Source organism: Saccopteryx leptura, chromosome 8 (genome assembly GCF_036850995.1).
Source record: "Saccopteryx leptura isolate mSacLep1 chromosome 8, mSacLep1_pri_phased_curated, whole genome shotgun sequence".
Lineage (NCBI taxonomy): Eukaryota > Metazoa > Chordata > Mammalia > Chiroptera > Emballonuridae > Saccopteryx > Saccopteryx leptura.
In genome coordinates, this window is record NC_089510.1 from 60,941,948 (window position 1) to 60,963,298 (window position 21,351).

Genomic DNA, 21,351 nt, shown 5'->3' on the forward strand with positions numbered 1-21,351 from the left:
AGGGACTTTTTAGCATGAAAAGTCATTAAATACCCCCTTTTTCCAGAAACACTTATGACTAGGGACATGAGACACTCATCTGCTTCCTGCTTCGTACTTACACAGGAAGCATAACAATTTTTCCGAGTTTGCTATTTAGGATGTTCCTAACTGCATTCCATGGTTTAATTACACGGTTTAAAGCAATGTGCTCTGAAACATATTTTGTCTAAAATATCAGTCTTTGTTTCTTTTTACCTCAGGTTAGGCTTATTCTTTTTCTTCAAGTAATCATAATTAAGTCCAGCATACTTTAGTGTTTTAGACATTTTTTTTTTCCTAAGGTAAAAAAAGGGATTGAAATGAAGTGTGTGTAAGAGATTCAGGAGAGGAAAAACAGTGAGATTGTTCAATTTATTATAAAAATAAATAAAAATGTGTACAAGACATGTTTTTATTGCTAGTGGTGATTTAATGTTGTATTTTAATTTGAGGAATTCAAAAGATGACACATTCTACCCTCAGTGCCCTAGAATTAGCTACTACTTCTCAAATAATTAAGAACCAGGGAAAACATTTAAGTAAGTACTAAAAGCAGGGATCCTTATTCATATTGCTGTGTTAGAATAAGTGTCAGATTCTGTTTTTAAACAAATATTTCTAGCTGAGTTGTCCATATAATATCCATCTCATTTGTGATGTTATATTGGGGAGAAGACTTTAAGAAAGGAGAGCCAACTGAAATCCCCTAAAGAGGCTAGAACAGGAAGAGGTTGATGTCTGAGTAATTAATACAAAATGATGGAAAATAATAAAAAGCTCCAATTCCAATGAAACTGAAGTTTCTCACCATGGAGCCAGTTAAAGCTGTGGTGTTGTTTGTTTAATTTTTTAAAGGAGGACTGCTGTGGAGTTTTGCAACCAGAGTGTAGCCATGAGGTGATGGGTGAGTAGCATATGAAGTGATGGTCCAGAAGCTCAGGATTCTAGGAAAGGAAACCATGTTGATAGAAACCCAGGCTTCCTCTGTAGTCCTCTTGTGGGACATTACACTGAGATATTGGAGAAGATGTACTTCCCTTTCAGAACAGTAGAGGGCGTTTCTGTTTGCCTCTTTGCTGCACTTGTCTTTCCCCAACAGGTCTTGTGGCCAGACTATGGTCCTTTACAGCTTTTGCTAAGTAAAGTAGTTGTCAGCATCTTGGCTGGGCTGCCTCCACATTCTGCAGCAATGGTATCTTGAGAGGTCTGTGTATTCCTCTCTGCCCACCTACAGGCCACAAGGAAAGCAGAACCAAAAGGGAGATTCGGTTTACAAGAATGCTTTTCTAGTGTTTATACAAAATTCTCTTCTTTGAGGTGATCGTGAGCTGCCTTTCTGGCTTACTGCACAGCTTCTTGAGTTAGCATACCATTCATTATGGTTCTGTTTATGAAACCACTGTCTTGGTTGGGCACCTGAAAATGGGGCTCCTTGGCTTTGTTATTTTCACCTTAACCACAGTCATGTCCACTGTCTTTCTCATGCTAAGCAACCACATTCAGTGTAAAGCTTGTTTCCATGGAGCTGGTGGGTGAGGCCGGTGAGGCTGGAGAGTCTAGAGAGCAATAGGCTTCTTAATAGCAATGCTCTTAATCCATTATTTGAATACAGACTGAAATTTTGATTTAGATTCTTGTTAGAATTGGCACTGAGACTTTGCCTCATGCCATTACATATCTGCACTTGAGGATGAGTATCTGTGACACCAGCCTTAGAAAGTCCACTGAGTAGGGTTTATGACAATGTGCTGGTGGGTTTGTGTAGGAATATGAAGACATGCAGAGTTAGGGTGAACAATCAGAAACTGAGGTACCCAAGGGTGAAAACCCTGAGCGATCGAGAGTCCAGAGGCCTCACTGACCTGTACTGAAAACAGTGCGTGCTGGAAACAGCAAAACAGCAAGATAAGATTTAGCAACGATTTAGCAACACAGAACATGTTTAGGCTCTCAGAACAGAGATTAGGAGTCAGCATGTTCCTTGTCCTTTACTTCACCCCCTGAAAACTGCTTCCTTGAGTTATTTGTACTGGCTAATAAATATCTGAGTAAGGCTGGGGACGAGGCCTCAGTTCTTGTCTGTGGATTGAGGCTGTTGCCTCCCCGTGGCCCCTTGGAGTGTTTCATCTGGTCTCCGAGTAGTCATTGTTGTCGCGACAAGTGCCCGTGTGAGGAACAGCAGGTGTGCTATTCCAAGTAGTCATTGTCACCGTGACAGGTTTGAATTGGAAAACTCAGGGAACTGAGACTTCAAAGCGGTAAGGTAGGTTATTCAGCTGTGAAAGGTCAGGGCAAACACTGAAACTCACAAAAGCCAGCACCTTACTGCTCTGCCACAGCTGTCTCCTGAGGGACACTGCGAGATGATGGTAGCAAGAGCTATTCACCCATTCCTGGTCTTGATCAATTTAAATGTGGGTTATTCCTTTTAATTACCCATAGTAACCTCTTTCTGTGCCTAGTTCAACCATGGCTCGTGGTCCCAAGAGGCCTCCGAAGCATGTAGCAGCTCCAAAGCATTAGATGCTTGATAAACCGACTGGTGTGTTTGCTCCTTGGCCATCTAGCAGTCCCCACAGTCTGAGAGAATGTCTCTCTCTCATCATTTTCCCAAGAAACAGACTTAAGTATGCTCCAACAGAAGATGAAGTAAAGAAGACCTGAAGCTTATTAAGATTGATAGCAAGGTCTGAAACAATATAACGTGCCCTGCTGGTTTTATGGATGTCATCAGCAGAAATTGTACACTTGAAACCTGTATAATTTTGTTAGCCTGTGTCACCCCAACAAATTCAATAAAAAAGGGAAGAAAGAGACTGTCGAGAACTTCCCTGTCTGATTGTGACACCATGGATCGCATTGCTGTTCATTGTATGACCCCTGAGGAGGTCAGTACAAGCTGTGCAAAGTGAGGAAGGTCTGTGTGGGATCAGAAGGAATCCCTCGTCTGGTAACCCACGATGCTTGCACCATCCACTATCCGGATCCCCTCATCAAGGTGAAAGACACCATTCACATTCACTTGCAGACTGGCAGAATTACTGATTTCACCAAGTTTGACACTGGTAACCTATGTATGGTGACCGGAGGTCCTTACCTGGGAAGAATTGGCATGACCACCAACAGAGAGACTGGTTCCTTTGATGTAGTGCGTGTGAAAGATGCCAATGGCTACAGTGTGGCCACCCTGCTTTCCAACATTTTTCGTTATTGATCAAGACAACAAACTGTGGGCTTCCCTTCTCCATAGAAAGGGTATCCACCTTATCATTGCTAAAGAGCGTGACAGGAGACTGGTGGTCGAACAGAGCTGTGGGTGAAATGAGCTCTAGGTGTCATGATTGGAAGGGTCTTTGCATTTAATTAAAGATAATACAGCGTGAATGAATGAATGAATGAATGAATAAATAAATATATAAAGTCAAGTTCTATTGCCCCTGATACCTATTAAATATTTGTCATGTGCTTGAGAACAGGATACAGCAATAATGAGGAAGTCCCTGCTTTCTTTCCTGTGGGGCAGTATATATAGTAATTAAGATTTGTTAACTCTGGCTAGGATTTGTATTATTGCATTCCAAGTTGTAGTTCTGCTATGTTCTTTTGGACAGCTTCTCTTTTAATGTCTATTTCAAGATAAATAATAATTCTTTAATTAAAAAATGTTAGCTACAAGTTGTCTTTTAAAAATGTATGTGTGGATTTAAGGCCTGGCTGGGAGCAGGCTATTTTATTTTATACATATACGTAATCCACATGAATAAGATGCACAATGAAAACTTTTTCCTCCATACCCCGCCCCCCTCCAACACACACAGCACTCTAGCCACCCCCGACCCTGTTAACCTTTATAGGACATTCACTGCATTTATCCATTTCACTTCCTCCCATTTATAGTTGTTTCCCCCAGGGATGCCATTAACCTCTCCACCTCTTTTACTTACCCAGACACAGCCCCTCTTTTAAAAAACATGCTGTAGGCCCTGGCCAGTTGGCTCAGCGGTAGAGCGTCGGCCTGGTGTGCGGGGGGACCCAGGTTCGATTCCCAGCCAGGGCACATAGGAGAAGCGCCCATTTGCTTTTCCACCCCCCCCTCCCCTCCTTCCTCTCTGTCTCTCTCTTCCCCTCCCGCAGCCAAGGCTCCATTGGAGCAAAGATGGCCCGGGCGCTGGGGATGGCTCCTTGGCCTCTGCCTCAGGCGCTAGAGTGGCTCTGGTCCCAGCAGAGCATCGCCCCCTGGTGGGCAGAGCGTGGCCCCTGGTGGGCGTGCCGGGTAGATCCCGGTCGGGCGCATGCAGGAGTCTGTCTGACTGTCTCTCCCCGTTTCCAGCTTCAGAAAAGAGAAAAAAAACAAAAACAAACAAACAAAAAAAACATGCTGTAGTCCCGCCTGTGCGTTATCTGAAGGCCAGCTCAACTCCCAGCTCTTCTGCTACATCTTCCCAGCAACTCCCAAGTAGAATCAACCTCTGCTTGCCCCAGGCCTCATTTGGCCTTGTAACTATAATGTCTGCAATTCCATCTGTCTTGTCTTGTAGTTACTGTATAAGTACGTGTTTTTGCCTTTGGAGTGTGAGTTCCTGTGGGAAGAGGACCCTATCATTTTGATGCTCTCTGCATAGTAGGTGGTCAGAAATAACTCATCAAAATGAAATGAATTCTGTTGGTGACTGATGTGCTCATGACATCAGTACTAGTCAGGCTCCAAGGGAATTTCTGCACAACTGTGAACATGCTGAGCAAGAAAAGGAATTTGTATATTAGGCTAATATTAATTTACTTTCATTTGATATTAAAGTGCAGAAATATCAATACATTTTTATTTGAAATATAGCTACTCAATAAATATTTAGAATCTCATATTCCCTTCCTCTCCAACCTAACTTCCAGTTGCCAGCCCTGTGTCACTCAGTACATCCTTTTTTCTTTCTCAGCAGAGTAACTACTCATAAAGGGGACAGTTTCTATGGGAATACTAAAAGAGGGATCATCTTTTTATTAATTCAAGTCTTTGCCCCAGAAAGCAAGAGGAAGTGAGTGCTGTAGCCAATGTAGTAAAGGGCCCATTTCTATTTTGACTGGCTTTGGTTTCTTAACATTGGGTTAATGAGAGAGAATCTTTGCCATTGATTTCAGATCCAGTCATGACTGGCCCTTACATTTACAGTTGAAGCCAACAAGTCATTTTAGTGTTAAATACCCTTGAGGGAACATATTCACTCTGGTTGCACTTTCCTAGGTAAAGATCTAAGTGATGGGGGAATACAGTATTGATTGGGTCTAATGAAAAAGCTTTTTTCTGTCAACTCTTTATTACCTCATTGGCTTTTCTTCTTTCCTCTTCTCTTAGTCGTGAAGTTATTGATAGCAGCATTAAGTAAGTCTTCAGTGTATACTACAATCTTCTGTATTTATTCTTTTGCTGGCTTTGAAACCCACCCGTTTTCTTAAGAAGATATGAATAAACAAGGTGTTTGATTCAGTCTCGGGTAACATAGTGTTATAGAAATAACTTGAAAGCAGTCTTTTTGACCTTGGGGAAGTCCCTTTTCTGCTCTTCAGTATAATTTTCTCATTTTCAGAATAAAGGGCTTATATAAGATGGTTTCTGAGATTCCTTTCAGCTTTATCATTCTTGATGTATGTTTCTGGTGTTAAAACTTATAAAGGAAAAGTGGTTGGATTCCAAGACATCGGTATGTCAGATATAAGAAAATAGCTTAATAATATTTTGGATATGAAATTCTAGGATATTCGATATCTGTATTAAATGGAATAACAAAAAAATCCTGAAATATATTTTGTTAACTTCTCCTATATTCTTTACTTTTTCTTAAATCCATTAATTTAATTGAATACAAATTGACTGTTTTAAAATTTTTCTTGTATTTATTTTTAACACTTCATTGTGTATTCAAGTTAGACTATTACATAAGTTTGAACATCAGCACTGACATAATTTAATAAGATGGTGGTGGAACCCTATATTGTTCTATTTATTTACTAGTGCAGCCTCAAGAGAACAAGACAGAATAGACAGCAAAAGTAATCATGTGATATTGAGTGAAAATTAAAGAATTATATCTAAATAAGCTAATATGAAATGTATTTCACACAAATTTAAAACTAAACAGTGGAGATATGGTAAAGTATAGGGTTTTTTATCTGTGCAATATGGTTACAGTATACATAGGGAAATTAATTAAATTAATACATAGGGAAATTTTATCTATGAAGCATTAACCATGTTATTTTCCTAAAAATAAGCTTGGTCCACTCCCTGAATTTGAAGTCTAACACAAAGTAACTTTTAGGAGTTATAGCACCTCAAAAGGATGTATAGCATCTAAAATCGCATGGTATTTGGCGGGTGTGCTGGTGGTCCTGATTATCTGCCTCTGGACAAGCTCTAATTTGTCAGTTTCACTGTAGAGGGGCTTTCTTGGAATCAAACATAATAATCCGGGTTTGAGCTGATAAATCCAGAGTAAAACACCGTTGGTCTAGTGTAGAGTTTCTGTGAGGGTGTTAGCAGGCCACTTTATCCCTCTGCACAGTAATATTTGCTTAACGGTTCTTGCAACAGCTGTTTATATGTGTTTTGAGAAAAGAACTTTATACTTTCACAGTAGGAATTTTCTTATTTTTTTAATGTTAACTACACTCTTAGGATTTTTTCTGAGAGGTTTCTGCCTGCATTCTAAATTAAGTCTCCAGTTGGTCTAGATCAGTAGTTTTCAACCTTTTTATGCTTGGGGACCAATGAAAATAGAATTATTAAGGGGACCACTAAGGCCGAAATCACCCTGAGGCTACGTGAGTTTGACTAAGATCATTGAGTCTTTAATCTTCATACAACATCAGCGTGGTTAACTCGTTCGCGAACTGGCACAGACTTTCTGGCAGACCGGCGGTTGAAAAATCTCTGGTCTAGACTCATCTAAATTGATTGAGGCCCTTTCACAGGTAGATTTCACAGAATGCAAACTATATGCTCAAAGGTTTTCTATGCTTCATTTTAAGAGTTTTGAGTACAAGTTTGTTCACAATGTCACCATTAGAGTCTGTGCACTAATATAAGAAGAGCTGTACATTTACTAGTCCCGGGACAGTGGTTCCTCTTGTCCTCTTTGTGCTCATGCAAGCCCAATTCATCAGATTCAGTCATGCACCTCACGATTTGATCTCTGCAAAGTTTTATTTCTTCGTTTATTCATCAGACACTAACTGAGGACTTTCTGGGAACTATAAAGGATAAAAATATGAATCAGGTATAGTCACTAACATCGTATGAACTAATGTTCTTAGTTTCATATTATCTTTTTCCTGTGCCACCTGTCACTGCCAAGATTTAGGGGCTTGTTGTGACAACCTGGTATGTTTAACTCTTCCACCTGGTGTCTCAACCTCTTTTCTAGAACCCCTGATCATTCTCTGTACAGAGATTTTTTAAAAACATGCATAGTATCATGTTAGTTCCCAGAAAAAAACTTTGTAGTTTTCTACTTGCATACAAAAGCACCTTTTAATGGCTTAAAAATGGCTCTAATTTCCTAACACCTTGTTCTCTCCATCCCTTTATCCTGCTCTCTTACTTGGGGCATTTATCCACAGCCCCCACACCGAGTGCCTTATTAGAGCCAGGCTGGGGACCACGAGAAGGATTACATTAGGAGTAAATGTAGGTGGTAAGCACATGAACAAGTGGATTGCGATGGGAAACTGGGTGGTTGCATGTCCCAGCATGTTTGTTATTTGGTTCTTTTCACTTTATGAAGTCAATTACAGGTTAAGCACTAAGAAAGCTTAGTCTCCTTTTTAAAGTCTAGGATTAGGAAGGAGGAAGTTCTCATGCTGAAGGAATAATATTAAAAGATAGGTAAGCAGTTCCCAACCTTCTCCTGGAAGAATTCCTCCATCCGGATGGTCCCAGACCTCAGAGGAAAAGTGTGGAATATATATTCTTAAATTAAGTTTTTTCCTATTTATTAGACATTCAATTATGTTTCAGTATAAGATTATTCTTTTTTTTGTTGGTTATCTTTGTTTCCTTCTAATTTGAGTTTTTAATAATAAGTAGGTATCACAGATATCAATATCTGGAAATAATTGACAACAGTTTGACACTGCTCTATATTTCCTAAGATATGAGTAAAAGTTTCTGCTCATTTTATTTTTCATCTTTTTTGTGTTTCATTTTAAAAAACTTGAATTTTTTTTATATTTTTCCAAAATTGAGTACTTATTTATGTAGTATTTCACAGTCTGACAATATATAGCAAGTTGCTTTCAAAAATGTGAAATGTCTGAAAAATATAGTAAATAAATTTTTGATATCTTTAAAACAGTAATGTATTAATTTTTTAATCTTTACTTTTCTTCTGTAGTCCCTTCATCTCCAAATCTTATTCCATTTATCATATTATTGAAATTACATGTTTGAAATTCATCTCTCTCCCTTAATAGATTGATTTCTTTTTAGTGAGTGATTTTTAATTTTAGGCCTTTCAAAATCTAGTATAATATCTAACATATCATTATATTTCACTAGAAAATAATTAAGATATGTCTATTTCTATAACTTCACATATTTTCTGTAAAATACACTATATATTCTGATACCCTCTAATATAACAATTCACTTTTTGTAGTTGAAATTCTATTACACTGATTTGGATTGTTTTTCCCTTTGCTTTTCATAAATACTTATGTTTTTGGCACTTTCAGTTACAGAAAATGAGTCATGCAATTTCTGTTTTGTTATTCTACTTATTGAAAATAACTCTACTGATTTATTGAAAAAATGAAGTAAGACATAAAATCAAATCTACTATAAAAGATTACTTAAGCAGAACTTGGCTTTCTGAATTAGTTTATTAATAAGCCATTTTCCTTCCCTTAAGTTAAAAAAAAAAAAAAAGAGAGAGAGAGACATTCTTGGATGTCTCATCATCTAACAATGTGACTAAACATACTTTCAGTTTATTTGAATCTTAAATTGCTAAGCTTCTGAGTGACTCCTAACTGGTATTACACTTGTCACATCTAGTCTGTGAAATCACAAAAAGGCCAACTTTGAGGTATTATTGGAATTCTTCCTCTGATACATCATCATAAAATATTAACCAGCTCCTCCATAGAGCTCTTCCACAGGCAGGCCTGCCAGGGCACGTTCTCATTCACTGGTAATAATGGTTCTGATTACGATCCTTGGATTTTTGCTGTGCAGTCATCCCACGTCTGAGACAGGAACACTGTGCATAGTTTCCTTTCTCCTTACTCAAACACAGTGTAGATTCCTGATAGCAATTGCTCTTTTTCATATTCATATTATTGTTATGCATTATTGTTACAGAAGTCTGTGATGCCATATGATGAGCTACTATGTCCTCCTGCAGTATTTAGAGATACGAGAGCTAACTCTCAACCTTATGGAAGACCATGAAGTATATAAAGGTTCTCGCCCTGTGTATGAACCATCAAAAGCGCTCAGTACCATTTAGTTTCTTTTTTGCCTCCCAGGTTTTGATTCTAATTCCAATGCTCTTTTCATTAAGCAAGGATCTATCTTAGTAGCCGCTTTATTGGGTAGATCAGGAATAGTTTTGTTTCTGCATTTATTCAGTTGGTCATTTTCAATTTGTGTTCTTTACATACTTCATTGTTTCTATGCCTTGTGGTGTGTTTTGAAGAGAAAAGGAAAAATTGTAAATGATATAAATCACTCTCATGATGATTATACCAAAGCATTTTTTTTTTTAAACTTTCACATGCACTCTTATTTTTCTGGATTTCACTATATGATAGTACTTTACCATCAAGCCATCAATTTTATCTATTTTTATTTCTTAAATAAATTTTAAGTGAGAAAAGTAATTTTTGATAAGATTTGAATGTTGTGCCTGACTTGTGTGGCACAGTGGGATAAAGTGTCAACCTGGAACACTGAGGTTGCCGGTTCGAAACCCTGGGCTTGTCTGGTCAAGGGAGTTGATGCTTCCTGCTCCTTCTTTTTCCCCTTCTCTCTCTCTCTCTCTCTAAAATGAATAAATAAAATCCTTAAAAATAAGTTTTAAATATTGTTTTGGAGGATGAGATGTACAAGCATTGCATCCCTGAGTCATAAATTAGTCAGAACTTATGAGAGATGAAATTTGTGTAGGGAAAAATCAAATAATGAAATAGGACACAAATAGTAATTGCTCTAAATCATATTTAAGATATGTTCCTGAGATACACTGCAGTTAGAATATTGTGTGTATGTGCAATGCACGTGCATACTTACTAACAGACATAAAGATTTGTGAGTAAATAAATTATCAAAAAATTTACAGACCCATGAAAAACACATATCACAATAAGCACTTACGTCAGATTGGAACCAGAGAATCAGCTCTGGAGAGAAGGTAACCGGATTCATGTTCAGACAGTATTACTATGTATGTGTCATTTCTTCTTCATTTTTGAGCCCATATTGAAAGCTTACCATGTACTAGCAATTGGACTAAGTAACAGCTAGTTACTTCATCTTCCTGAGCCTCAGTTATCTTACTGTTAAAATAACCTAATAAGTATACTAATGATACTTCTAATGCTTAGACAGAGGCCTGTGACCTGGACTGTGCTCGGAGCTTCCTCCAGGCCAGTCTTTCTCCGGGGAGTGAGGAGGTCCAGGGCTAAGGGGTCATGTGCTTCTGGATCCTATGCTTCCTTATTCTCTATTACATTTGGAGTATCTGTAACCCTGGAATTTGCTACCCAACATCTCTGAGACCCTTGTCAGGGGCTGTGTGGCCCTTTTCCTGGGGCCTGTACTTCCCAGGGCATATTGCACTACAGGAGGTAAACTTCTGGACCTGAAGGATCACTAAGGCTGTTTGCAGGAGGTAAGGGCGGCACTTGGACATGCAGGCTTCTGTCCACATGAATCTCCATCACGTGCCTGTCAATTGTTGGTTGACTGGAGCCTGGGTGGGAAGGTGAGGTGTAAGTTAGGAGCTGGGGTACAAGTTTTCTTGGTACTGCCATTATTGGAAAAATATTCTGAGAAATTTAAGTTTGACCTTGGGTTTCTGAGTCATTAAGAAGATATAATTTTCAAGTAGCATGTTTTATAAAAGTTAGTTACCTTGACTTATAAATTTAAATATTAGACATATGGCATTTGGGTCTCTTGCCCTGAGCCCTAAAAGTATTAGGAATGGGTCTGAGTGGTCTCTACCTTAAAAGTCTGTTTCAAGGAACAAGTAGGATACATATAAATCCCTAATATTATAATATATCTAAAATTTATATTAGAAAACATTGTTCAAAATTAGGATATGTTATAACAATATCATAATATAAAAACAAATGGTAACAGAAGGAGCCCAGTGGTTATGAGGTATTTGATCATTTACACACAAGATTAGTACAAAATGCCCAGGACATTATAGGAACTCACTGCCACAGCCACAGTGAAGCTCATTAAACACGACGATCTTGTTCATATCTGTGTCTTTGTACATGTTCCCCCCCCCCAAAAAAAAAGCATTTCTTATATCTTCTTCCTGGAATCAACCGAAATTCTGCTACCTGTTGCTACTCAATACAGATAAGGGAGGACATTATAAAACAAAGACTGTAAGCGACTTACCCAAAATGACAGTGTGAGGAATAGGGTCAAGTTCTTCTGACACTTAAAGCAGCTCTTCTAACCTGACTTAGGAATACACAGCTCACTGACCTTCCAGCCTATCTGTGCAGATGGTGCTTTGAATGGCACCCCCGGAACTTGGCAGTGGGAAATGTGTAGTGACTCAGTGCTAAAGGCATTACTCAGACTCTGTGTGTGTGTGTCTGTCTGTGTTTGTGTGTATGTCTCCCCAGAATTCTCACATATGTTCTAGAAATTTGAGTGAGAAATACCTGCTATAAAGAGGAGCCACCATATTTGGGAGCTTCTCCACATTTTTGTATCTGAATAAGCACATAGATGTCTGGTTTATCTTTTGCTTCTGTTACAATGAAGTTATTTTTCTTCTAGCTGAGACCAAACTCCTGTGTTCTAAATTTCATTCCTCCACTTTCATAAAAAAAGGTTACTTTATCTTAACTCTTCTCTCTTGGATTCTCATTGTTTTCAATTTAACAGGTTCAAATCTTTCTTTACAATTTTTAAATGGTTTTTAAATGTTTAAATTACAGTTTATATACAATATTACATTAATTTCAGGTATATAAGATAGTGTTTAGACATTTATATCACTTACAAAAAGATCACCCCAATAACTGTCGTACCCACATGATACCATGCTAGTTATTACAATGTTACTGACTTTAATGCCTATGCTGGACTTTGCATTTTGGGACTGTTGTGTTTTTTAAACTGTCAAATTTGTGCATCCTCATGCCTTCCTTTTTTTCACCCGTTCTAGAGACAAGGAATTTACCAGATGCAGAATTAAAAACAGCTTTAAATCTTTCTAAAACAATCATACACCTTATCATAATCTTTAGACCTTTGTCAGTGTTTACTTTTCTTTTTGTTCATGTTCAAACTTAAACTCTCCTGTATTTACTGTCAATGTTTCTGAGGCATCACTCATAGCGTGCATCTTTCTAATCTGGCTTTTACCCTCAACACTAACAAAACTGCTCTTGCCATGGTTACTAATGGCCTTGTTTACTAAGTCTAGTGGATGTTGTCCAACCCTCATTTTCATGATTTTTTGGTAGCACTGAATACTGTTGGTCTAGCCCTCCTTTTGAAATATTGTGTATCCTCATCTTTCTGTATTTTTCTTAGTCTTATTAATTAGCTTATCCTTTTTCATTTCATTGTTGGAGATTCTCAAGGCTCAATCCTGGGACCTAAACTCTCACAATGTACTCTTTCTTAAGAGTCAACTACTGCCACATTTAATATCGTCAGTAAATACTACTATCTGAGCTTTAAATCTGTATATCTAACTTCCATTTTCTGCCTCAAACTAAAAATACCCCAGACTTAAATTGAGGATTTATCTACTTCCAGATCTAATCTTCTCTTAATGGTCCTCTTATCAAATAATGGCACTGATATCTCTCTTGTTGAAACCAGAAACCTTGGACTCATCCTTGACTTGTTAAGTGAGATCTGACCAGGGAAGCTCTGTGGGTTCAAAGATGGATGAAAATGGCCACTTTTAAGATTGCCTTTTGGTTTACTTTCATACCAGCATATGACCAGGGCAAAGGGTAGGCTCAAGAGCAAGGGTGCAGGTTGACAGGTACAGCTCCCTATTTCCTCCCTAACATTTCACAGAGGCATTCTGAGCTCAGTGGTCAGTGTAGCTCACAAAGAGAGAGGAATCTTCGTTAGGTCGAAAAATATAAACTCTGGGTGTTGCCTTTCATGTTACACTGCGAAGTTTATGTTATTTGGGTGGAAAGATACGTCTGTTAAATTTTACTTTCTTTTCTTAAGAGAAATTGCTGGCTGTGCCATGATTCCATACTTGCACTTTCTGTTTTTACTGCCCTCCTATGCATCTTCTTCTCTGCCCACATGCAAAAAATAAATCAAGGCAATTTACATCCTAAACTACATTCTCTAGAATAGTCTAACCCAAGTCTGCCATCTCTAGATTAATCTACTGTTGTTACTGTTATTATTTTCTAACTCATCTCCCTGCCTATTTTTCTATCACTCTTTTTCTTGAAGTCTCTACTAAGCTCTTAAAATATGAGTTTGATTGCATCATCTTTATTCTTAAAACTTTTCAATGGATTTCCATCTCTTTGCAAAAGTTGAAAGTTTAAAATGTAGTCATTTTTTCTATGTGGTAGCTTTTAAAATTCAAATTTTATAAATATATATAGGATCAATACAGTTGAAAAGCAGTTTATATAAATTATATAATTATGAATTATAATTATCACTTGATTATAATTTATTGGGGTTAATTATTTACTCTAAGTAATAACAGAGGAGGTAAAAATTATTCTATTGCTTAGGCAAACCAGCAATTTTCTTTCAGTGACTTTTTTCTTTTTTTTAAAATAGCAATGCATTTTGTTAAAGCTATAGGCAATCGAGAAGAAGAGAATACTAATAATTAGTGAGGAAAAAACATTGTTATTCTCCGACAAAGGTACATAAAATCAAAGGCTAGATCTGTACAGTGCTGTTTCTGTTTTACAGCTATGTGTGAATTTTTGCTCCATTGGCATGGATAGGAAGGGGTGGTCAGTCTGGGTCAGGCGTCCTCAAACTATGGCCCGCGGGCCGCATGTGGCCCCCTGAGGCCATTTATCCGGCCCCTCGCCGCACTCCTGGAAGGGGCGCCTCTTTCATTGGTGGTCAGTGAGAGGAGCACTGTATGTGGCGGCCCTCCAATGGTCTGAGAGACAGTGAACTGGCCCCCTGTGTAAAAAGTTTGGGGACCTCTGGTGGGTGATGATGGATCACGGTATTGGTGGTTAGCTGATGTGAAAGTGCAAAAAAGGGGGAACCCTAAACCTCTCTTTCTATTGTCTTCTACGCCTTCTGCTTTTTCAGTCCAGAGTTTCTCAGGTGAGTCTTGCTTTCTGACTACTTCCAAGATGGTCTAACCACTGAATGGTCTGCACTCACCTTGGGCCATGTTCTTAGTCTCTAAACTCCAGCCACACTTTCACTTGTTTAAATTCACCAATACTTTTTTTCTGTCCTCGAACCTTTTCTTTTATACTGTTGCCTTGTGTGGACTGTTATTACTTCTCCTTTCCACACTTTCTCTCACCTTCCTGTTTTGTTAGACTAGTCCTTTTTTGTTCTTTTAGACTTATCTTCAATGTTACATCCTAATGGAACTCATTGTTGACTCCCGTTCTACTGCATTCTGGCTGCTGTAGCAGAAATACCACAAACTGGTTGGCTTATAAATAACACACATTCATTTCTAAGAGGCGAGGAAATATGAGATCGTGGGGCCCATTGATTCGGAGTCTGGTGAGAGATTACTCCCTCATAGACAGCTGTCTTCTATCTGTCCCCTCGCATGGTTGAATGGGGAGCAGGATTTCTCTGGGACCTCTTTTAGGAGGACACTAATTCCATTCATGATGGCAGAGTCTAATCACCTACTAAATGCTCTATCTCCTAATACCATCATCTTGGAGGTTAGAATTATAATGTATAAATTTTGGGAGGACACAAACATTCCACCCACAGTAACTTTTTTTTTTTTTTGTATTTTTCTGAAGCTGGAAACGGGGAGAGAGTCAGACAGACTCCCGCATGCGCCCGACCGGGATCCACCTGGCACGCCCACCAGGGGGCGACGCTCTGCCCACCAGGGGGCAATGCTCTGCCCCTCCGGGGCGTCGCTCTGCCGCGACCAGAGCCACTCTAGCGCCTGGGGCAGAGGCCAAGGAGCCATCACCAGCGTCCGGGCCATCTTTGCTCCAATGGAGCCTTGGCTGCGGGAGGGGAAGAGAGAGACAGAGAGGAAGGGGGGGGGGTGGAGAAGCAAATGGGCGCTTCTCCTATGTGCCCTGGCCGGGAACCGAACCCGGGTCCCCCGCACGCCAGGCCGACGCTCTACTGCTGAGCCAACCGGCCAGGGCCCCACAGTAACTTTTTTGAGACTAAGTAAGGTCCATCTCCCATTTTCCTAACAGCCAGGATTCCTTCAGAGCACTTTTCTTATTTGTAATTAATTAATTAATTAATTATAGAATTATTTAATTAATGTCTCATTTTTCCCATTACAACGTCCACTTCACCAGGGCACTGAGCAGCACTGTCTTGTTCACACTTGTACTGCTCGTCACAGTGCCAAGGCCAGAGCGTTCGTGGGAGCAATGGCCAGTGTGAGGATGGAGGGGAAGGAAGCAGGCAGGTGGTTGACTTGGATATAACTTTTGTCTTGCATCTATCTTCCTTTGATATGTATTTCTCAGAACATACGTAATCTTTGGTTATCTCTACCATTTTATTCCAAGAATTCACATTATGGGTCACTGAGATAATTACTGCTTAATGTAGCAGGCACTTAATTGCTGTTTGGAGACATAGTCTATCAGTGTATGCCACCCTCTAGAGCTGTGCTGTCTGACATGATGGTCACTAGCTAGTGTAGCTTCTGACCACTTGAAGTGACTAGTTCATGTTGAGATGTGTTGTAATTATAAAATGCACAGTGAATTTTGAGAGCTTAGCATAAGAAGCTAAAGTAGATCATTAATAATTTTTATGTTGATTATGTATTTTGTATGTATTACTGTATTTCCCCATGTATAAGACGCACCATTTCCCAAAAAAATTGGGATCTAAAAACTGGGTGCGTCTTATACAGTGGTTGTGATATTTCAAATGCCATAGATGGAACTGAGGACGAGGCAATATATGAAGATTTTGTTTTGTCATCAGACACAGATGAGGACAAGCTAATGGATGGGAGTTTTAACATTGATGAGGAGTTGTATGGATTTTATGATGAATAAAACTTGAGTTCAATAATTTTATGTAATACATTTGTTTTCAAATTCTGGGGCCAAAATTAAGGTGCATCTTATACATGGGTAGGTTAAATAAATATGTTACTAAAAGAATTCCAGCCATTTATTTTTCTTTCTTAAATGTGACTGCTAGAAAAGTTAAAATTACTTATATGGCTTGCATTGTATTGTCTTGAATAGCCTTGGCCTAAGTATAGAATACAGCATTAAAATTACCAATAGGACTTGCATTATGTTGTCTTTGAATAGCATTGGCCTAAGTATAGAACATGGCATTCTTTCCCTTGCTACTAGACCCTGAGGGAGTAGAAAGCCATTTTGGTGAAATGAGGTAACTGCCTTCAACAACGCTTTGCTAAGGAGTCTAAGAACATCTACTGTACTCCTTAGTACATACTTAGGGGCTCATTCCTCCAGGTTATTTTTATTCCTTCACTATGACAAATAGAATTACTGGAAATGAACAGCATTTTTTAAATAGGTAATATCGTTATTACCTTCTCACAGTGTTTTTTATAATTTAGATTCTTTATTTTCTCTTGTGAATTTCTACTCTGATAGCCACCACCTCTATTTCTTAAGCAAGTTTCTGGAATGTGGTTTGGTGTATTTTTACTTAAGCAGATGAAAGTTACTATAAAGTTTCAGGCTTTAAAATAGCCTGAGAGATTTCCCGATGGGAAAGTGGACGTTGAGGTCAGCCATAAATTATCCTGCAACCAACGTTAAGTTCCAGTACTCTGAATTCCAAGAAGATGCCAGTTCATTAAGCAAACAGATGAAATATGCTTTGCCTAAAGGTTTATCCGCAGCCCAGTCACTTGTAATTCTTAATAATGAGACACGAAAGGGAAGCTTGGGCACCTGGAACTGAAACTACACATTGCCCACTTAATTATCAGTGAATATTAATTATTGCTTAAAGTTGGAACTGATGTAGTATTCTTGCAGATTTCTGGCACAGCTTTTAATTTAGATCTTGTTATTAATTTCTGGCTATTTTCCCCCAAACATTAAGCTATAAAAGACTTATGTAATATACCACTGTGGCATTTGAATATGTTTAAATATGGGTAGTTCATGATACCCAATAGTTAAAACAGAATAAAATAAGTCAAAAGCTTTATAATTACCACTATTATTGTTTTAAAATTATAGGATAAAATATTTTAAAATGATCTTGACAGTCCAACTCCTTTAATCTGACAAAAGCAAACCAAGGAAAGAAGTGTATTACCCAGTTGGCAGAGCAAGGGCTAGGACTTCAACCTTCTCACTTCTTGTCCAGGGTTCTCTCTACCAACTTCTGCTGAGAGGGTATTGGTGCCAAAATGTAGCCAGTAAAACAGTGATGGGCAATCTTTTGAGCTTGGTGTGTCAAAATTCGCCAAAAAACCAAGCATAACTCAGGTGGTGTGTCACTTCGAGAAAAAAACCATAATTTTGCAATATTTATACTTTAAATAACAAAAATGTATAGTTGTAATATATAACTGTATTTAATAAACCAAAAACTAATTATTTAACTTACCTGCTTAGTGACTTCTTTGTTCATCTGTCAGTCAGTTTCTTTTGTTGGTCTTGATATTATTTAACTTGTATGGGGTGCTGTGAACTACGATAAGTGAGGGGGAGGGGGAATTCTTTAACTAACTTGCCTATTAGTGACTTTTTTGTTGCTGAATTTCATTGGCTAAATCTTCAGTTGAAGGTTGGTATTTTGTACACTTCAAGCCCAAGGAAGTGCTACTAACTTCATCTGTCAATCTGTTTCTTTTATTGGTTTTGATATTATTTAATGCTGAGAATAAGGTCTCACAAAAGACATAGAGGGAAAAATTGTGAGTAAAGCCATTGCTATATTTTTCAGGGTGCTAAAAGTGTCTGGTAATCAGTTCCAGGTACTCCAGATTTCCTGTTCGTAGTGGCACTCCTCTTGATTCTCCAAGCGGCACCTTTCCAGATTCTCAAGCTTTGACCTCAAGTCGACAAACACCTGAGCCCAGATGCTGTCTTGAAATTCTGCAAGTTGCATCTTATGTAAATTAATATGGCTGCTGCTATTTCTAATGGCGGGAAACAGCACCCATAGCACAGGCCCTCACCTCTCCCAGCCTCCCCCTCACTTATCTCAGTAATGATGGTCAATTAGAAATCCACGACACCCCAGAACAGTAGATTGGATGATGGTTGCTGTGGTTATGTGGTTGCTGGTAATGGCGATCACAGGGCCCCCAGAGATGCGTCCCCCGTGGCATTCCGCTGCTCCCTGCTCCGCCGGCCGGAAGTGAGGTCAAAGATCCCCTAACGGCCTAACCAGAAATACCGGAACTAGACGCTTTGTGCCAGAGTTCTGTTGTTTTGGCCTACAGACCTCCGTCACAGAGTGTCTACACTACAACAAATGTTTTGTCCTCGGGTACTGCACCTGGCTGTGCAGGAGCAGAGGATGAAACATCCTTCTCAGCATGCGACCCCATACTTCTCTGGTATGTGGCTGCATGCGGATGCATATCATCAAAAATGGCTACATGTGTCAGGGCTGACATACGTGTCATAGGTTCACCATCACGGCAGTAGAAAGTCAAATTGTTAAACTAGAAAAATAAAGCAGTATCCTTAGGTATGTGAAATTTAAGAAAAATTCATAATTATTTATATATGCACATATGTGTGTGTATGAGTGTGATGTGTGTGTGTTGTGTGTATAATGGCATATTCTGGGAAGTTGGCACTTTGTAAATATTATTACTTTAATGTTTCCAAAAGAACTAAAGCTTTCTTGGTGTCTTTTATATCTTAATAGTTCTTTCTTTTATTATTATAGATATCAGAGTACAAAGGGACATTTTGACAGTTTACCTAGGTTATCTCCAGAATGTAGATTATAATTTTTCTTTATTGATACTTTAAAAAAATATTTATACATACACATATTTATTACATATATAGAATTGTAGGCATGAATATTTAAGCTAGATAAGTATTTTTGATTTGAGTTGGGGAAAAGAGAAAAAAAACAAGAAAGAACAAATAAATGTTATTTTTTAAATATCAGAATATAAACTATGTCAGTCAGAGAATATCCTTAGAGTGCTAAATGCACAAAATGAATTCCTGCACTATTGCTTTTAGAAATCTTGAATTTGTGTTTAATAAAATTATATTTATTAATAATCTGGAATTTACCTTTTTAGTTTTCAACTGAAAAGTAGTTATGCCCATATCTTTGCATTTTTAGAAAAGTTTTATTAACAAGTAGGAGAAAGGGTTCTGGTCAAATTTTTATGAATGTGTAATATCAGAAAAGTCATTTTTCTTGTACTGGGGCTTTATTCCTTCATTTGTAAAGTACAGAAAGGGTGTAAGTATAGCTTTCCAGGTTGGGGATTTGTTGTCTTCTGGGGAAAATGGTAACTGTTTTCAGGTATTATTTTCCTTAAAAACAGTTGAATAGATTATTTTTAAAAATATTTTTCCTTTAAGATATGAAGCTTCAGAACTAATGAGCTCACTAATGTACTCCAGTCTTCCTGCACAGTGCATGGCCATGGTAGGCTCTCAATTACTGACACTCTGTAGGGATCACACAAGTGTGCTCATTCATACCTAAGTCCTTCTAGGTGTTTCTGTTTTTGTCCTATTTTATTGCATAGTTCTAACCACAGTGATGGTTTTGAATATTACACACTTTCCTTTCTATTAGTTGAATCGATTGGGCTGACATTGGTTCACAAAAGCATTCAGGTTTCAGGTGTACAACATAATAAAACAAACACAGAATGCACACACCACATTGTGCACCCTCTGCTCCAAACAATGTCTCTTTCCATATGTGGTACCATTGGGTAAATACGGGACCTTCCTTATTGGTTTACAAAGTGGAGGCTGAATCTAGAAGGAGGAGGGGTTGAACATACAAGGGTGAGCAAAGCAGATGGTAAACAGGTTGGTTTATCTAATATGTAATGATTTACAAAGATCCTATGACAAGTCTTTCATGGGTTTAGGACTACCAGATAGTGACATGAGTAGGGGGATTTCAGAGATTTACTGTGCTTGTATTATTTCGTAGGAACTTAGATGTAACAGTCACACTTGAACTTTGCTAAATTATAAATTTATGTTTAGTATTTAAGAGTAACCACTAAAATAATAGATATAGAACTGTAACTTCCAAATTAAGATCAGGGGGAAAATTGAAGAGATAATAAAGAAACTGAAATAAATCCATTTGAAAAAACATGAGGATTAGTAAAGAGGCAAAGAAATGCAATATATATATAAAAAACTGAAACTAAGGTGACAGAAGTAAAAATAATGAAATCAGAAATTACAATGAATGCATAATGATTATGGTATGTTGGGAGACTTTCAGATCAAGTGAAAATTCAAAATCCAAATATATATTATCAATATAATGTTGAGTGAGATAATCAGAATCCTGAAATGATATGTGCAGCCTGATACATTTTATGTAAAAATGTACAGTACATAAAATAGCACCATGTATTTTTCTGGATACATACAGATGGAGTAAAGGAACAAAAATATGAACAAGAAAGATATATACCAAGTTTGGAAATATGTTTGCTTCCGGTTAGGAAAATAGTGGAATGGAGTTATGGAGACGACTCTAATGTTTTAATTATACAAATAGATATGAAGCAATTATGAAAAATATTAGCATTTGTTAAATGTGGATGGCGAGTTCATGGATATTTGAGACAGAAAAATGGTAACCTGCATTGTGGGTTCTGGAGACAGACTTTCTGGGCTCAAATACTCAAAGCCCTTCTACTTATGAAATGTGGAACTTTGGGCAGTTACCTCATTTTTCCTCCAATCTCATCATCTGTAAAATGA

At 38.1% G+C, this 21,351-nt stretch overlaps 1 protein-coding gene and 1 pseudogene across 3 annotated transcripts in view; both read left to right on the forward strand.

The window, feature by feature from the left end:
• FGF12 (fibroblast growth factor 12) overlaps positions 1 to 21,351 on the forward strand; it is a 614,102-nt gene that overhangs the window by 318,566 nt on the left and 274,185 nt on the right. The window lies entirely within an intron of this gene.
• Positions 2,491 to 3,341, forward strand: LOC136379758 (small ribosomal subunit protein eS4, X isoform-like; annotated as a pseudogene).